The sequence below is a fragment of the Gadus chalcogrammus genome, chromosome 9, assembly GCF_026213295.1.
Source record: "Gadus chalcogrammus isolate NIFS_2021 chromosome 9, NIFS_Gcha_1.0, whole genome shotgun sequence".
NCBI classification, from domain to species: domain Eukaryota; kingdom Metazoa; phylum Chordata; class Actinopteri; order Gadiformes; family Gadidae; genus Gadus; species Gadus chalcogrammus.
The window spans coordinates 16,406,765-16,411,249 of record NC_079420.1 but is presented as its reverse complement, the minus strand read 5'-3'; the positions used below and the strand labels follow the sequence as shown (position 1 = coordinate 16,411,249).

Here is a 4,485-nt window from a genome sequence, read left to right as displayed (position 1 = left end):
TAATGTTGCTTGTGCACCTCGCGCATACACTTTGCTTCTCTCATCTAGTGCACATTCTTGGTAAATTATTTGGGAAAGAACGGCTGATACAGCGGTAATAAATTGTACTTTTAAATCAATGCATCTGCAAACACCGTACAGCAAACTCATATTTTCTTGACACAGACATCGTGTATAAGCCCATATCTTTTAGGATTGATGAGTATTTGATCGTGAGATTGTTTTACCGTGAGTGAGGGATAAAAGAATGAATGAATGCGGGCGCGCGTGTGTTTATGTGTAAAATAATTAATGGAAGCGGGCGCGAGTGTGTGCGTCCATCTGTTTAAACACACTCAAACTAAACACGTAACGCATAATACTGTCCATTGGCAATGTATATTAACGGGGGTAACCATGCATATTAGGAACACAAGTCAATAACGATAATTAATAAAATACTGGTAAGAAACTATGTTTGTTATTGCGTATTCATTAAAGAGAACCACAGTTGCCGCATATCATATGAGTGATATGAAAATGTATTTGAGGACTCAGTGTTTCTGAAGTTGTGGGAAAACGTTATTCCATGTGAATTAGGCCATATTATTTGGCAATAAACTGAGCCATTTGAAGTTTGAAATTCATGCAGTCATGCATCTGTCTCATCGGAGACTGCAAAAGCGCTGTCAAAATATCAACTCGTCAGATTCAAATCTGCTCACGGCTCTTAAAGGGGATGGGAGATGGCTACTCTCATTGGTTTATTGCACGTTACGCCCAAACCACACATAAGGGTAATTAGGCTGCTTCAGACCAACCCTTTTTAGATTTGCGCCGAGCGCAAGAGCCATTTATGCGCCGGTAAAATCGCAACATCGCCATAGAACCGCCCACAAAGCTACTTGCGCCTGGCACTTCTCACTTGCGTTTCAGACCGTTAAAATAGGGCCCTGGCTGTTCATATGGTAGTGGGGTACTAATTTCTGTGAATGTCAGCATAACACTCAACGGTTGTGTATCTTATACTCGTTTCAGGTTACAAGTAGAGTGCTTTTTAGGCCTTGGGGGCACTACATGCAGTCTTCAATTAACACATATGTTGTATTATTGCAAACTACAAAGGCAATTCACCCCAAAATAATGTACCAGTATGTGCAGTGTTATCTTCTGCTAATGATACCAGCCAGAAAAGTATGGCTGGTCTGTGCTGTCTCACCCTGCATTAGAAGTTAATTAACCAACGCACCTTCTAACCTGAAATACTTTGCCCAATGACCAATATTAAAGTCAGACTTTAGGCTGATATCTTTCCTCAACTGGCATCCTGTTAGTTGTATGCAATGGTATGGCAGATATGTTGAATACGTATATTTATTATGGCCTTGGTTTTATGATGCCTAGTAGGCCTATTGGATACTTTATCTGATATTAACTAGCTACTGGTTTATTTGCCTATCTCAATTGGCCCACCACCTCTGTAAATGGTTAAACCTCAATATCTGATATCAGGAGCCCCGTGAATGACTTCTGCATTGACCAATACTGATAAGCCACTATATGACTAACTTGCCACGGGCTACTGTTTGAAGTTCTCTCTGCAAATAGTTGTTCTTGCTGTATAGGTGTCAATTGATTCAGAATTTATTGATTCTGTCAATTGATTTCGTGTGGTTTGATCCTTTCTGAATACCTTTTTCGAATTTGGTGGATGATGTTCACATCATTGAAAAGGCTAGCTGACGTTAAACTAATTCTCGTTTTGTTTTCAGGTGAACTTTTTAAAAGCTTTTGTCCAAATTAAAATTGGAGGGCTGTCATCATGGTGAGCATCCCAGAATACTATGCCCGGAAAGAATGTGCTGATCACCGGTGCAACTGGCTTCATGGGCAAGGTAGGTCCATCAGGGCTGGATAAATGTCAACAATTCTGCACTGGGTCAACTCTGGGTCTCCATTCGTGATGTACATTGCAAAAAAATTGATTCTCTAAAGTCTTAAAGACCTATTCAGTATTGGCCAGTCGAATTGAAGGAAATTAAATCTAGGTGTAAATATTTATCGGTTACACCATGTTCTAATTAACTTTAGTTTATGCTTCAGTAGTAGAGCTGCGCCGATTAGTCGATCAGCTGTAAATAATTTAATTACACATGGATAATTGCTTATCAAAGTCATTTAACAAGTACAAACGCCAAACATTTGCTGCTTAATGCTTTTGAAGTAAAGACCCTTGGTTTGAAGTTCCCTGGCCTTGGGTTCCAGGTGCTCCTGGAGAAGCTGCTGAGTCCTGCCCGCAGGTGCGCTCCGTCTACGTGATGGTCCGGCCCAAAGCGGGCCAGTCTCCCCAGACCCGCATCGCAGACGTCATCAACTCCAAGGTGACCATCCAGGCCTTTACCACTTCAATGAGAGAATAACTGTCTGCACTGATTACTATCAAAGAGAAGGACATTTTTTTTCTTTTTTTTTCTTAATTTATCTTGCGATTGCTTAAAAATGATCAAAATGACCTCCCTGGAATCCGGTTTTCCTCACAGCATTTGGTTTGCATTGTCAGTTGTTTGACAGGTTGCAGGAGGAGCAGCCAGATTTTGCGGAGAAGATCATTGCAGTGAACAGCGACCTCACACAGAAGGACCTGAACCTCAGCAAAGAGGACCAGGCCACCCTGGCCGAACACATCCACATCGTCTTCCACTGGGCCGCCACTGTTCGCTTTAATGAGCCTCTCAAGTGAGTTGATATCGCTGGGCTTGATTTTAATGTGTCTCTTATGAATATATTGGTCCTCTCATGAATATAAACCAGAAACAAATGTATTTCAGAGCATTTGTATTCAAATATATCTAGATTCAATTTTTTTAAGAATGGAAAAGATCTGCCTAGTGATAATGATTTACACAAGAGTTGACTCCTTTCATAACCATTTGTCCTTTTTTAGGGATGCATTTCAACTGAATGTCTTGGCCACCCAGAAGATGGTGACGCTGGCCCACAGTATGAAGCACCTGGAGGTGTTTCTCCACGTCTCCACAGCCTATGCCAACTGTGACCGGGAGCTCATCGAGGAAGTGGTCTATACCCCACCCGTTGACTACAGGAGCTCATTGAGAGCCTGGAGTAAGTTCATCAATGGTCATCGGTTACTGCTGGACACTTGGGCATTTTGTAAGACCTAAATCATGTAATGCCCGGTTTCTGGTTGGCTGAAATGTCAGATATGATGTCATACCAAACGCCTGTTTGGCCAAATGATGCAGAAAAAACATTAGATAGAAGGACTCATTATTCAACTACATTTTTTATTAACGTATCTTTTGCAGCTGTTGCTAACTGCTGCATGCACCGTTCATAGGATAATTTAGGTCAGTAGTGCAGCAAGCACAATAGGGAGCCACGCCACTATAGTGCAGTAAAGGTTTTTACACGTTGCAGTCCTAATTAAGATCTGCTAGTTGGGCCAATCAGAAGTCATTTTAGTCCTGAGTGTTCATCAATATGAATGATTGTATCACAGGATTGCTCTCACCCAGTGAAATGAAGATACAATTATTAGCAGTTGTGTGGGTGGAAAATTGCTTGGATTGCAGCCAAGTCAAACCCGCCTACCTGTTGCAGCTCTACGTAATGGAATAATGCACGTTCTCCCTCCAGCTGGATGGATGAGAAGATGGTGTCAGCGCTGACTCCCAAGCTGCTCGGGAAGCGCCCCAACACCTACACCTTCACAAAGGCCCTGGCTGAGCACCTGGTGCAGCAGGAGGCCGGGAGCCTGAACGTGGCCATCGTCAGACCCTCCATAGTGGGAGCCAGCTGGAAGGAGCCCTTCCTGTGAGTCACCCCAGACATGCCAAGATTATGCCAACATTTGTCTTGTTAGAAATACACTACTAGTGCACAGAATTGAATTGTATAATCTTCTCCAACGTGTTCATCCATCAATATTTATTCATTTTATTTAGGGTGTGATTGATAACTTAATGGACCCAGTGGAATATTCATTGCTGTAAGTATCAACCACAGAAAGAACGACATGCGTGAAGCATATTTTCTTCTTTTCAATGTCTTTTATTTGAGCTCCATACGTGTTCCACTAGTTGTCTGCATGTCCCTCATCCCTTCCCTCATGTTAACCAGGCCGGTAAGGGCATCCTGCGGACAATGCGGGCCGCCAACGACGCGGTGGCGGACCTGGTGCCGGTGGACGTGTCATCAACACACACTGGCGGCCGCCTGTACTCTGGAGCACAGATGCACAACAGGTCGACACGCGCACACCCACTCATGACGGTCCCCACTCTGACGCTCCATAGTCCACACGGTTTACTGATTGCCCTTTCTGTGAACAGGCCCAAGAACATCATGGTGTACAACTGCACCAATGGGGGAATTAACCCTTTCCGCTGGGGAGAAGTTGGTAAGCTTTATTTTTTGTGGATTGAAATGGCGATACATTTTGTTGTTTTTTTTGGAGTTGATGGAGGTAGTAAATCACAAACATTT

General features: G+C 43.1%; 1 pseudogene; it reads left to right on the top strand.

The window, feature by feature from the left end:
• Nucleotides 1-1,801: 1,801 nt before the first annotated feature.
• On the top strand, nucleotides 1,802-4,460 carry LOC130389169 (fatty acyl-CoA reductase 1-like; annotated as a pseudogene).
• Nucleotides 4,461-4,485: the final 25 nt, after the last annotated feature.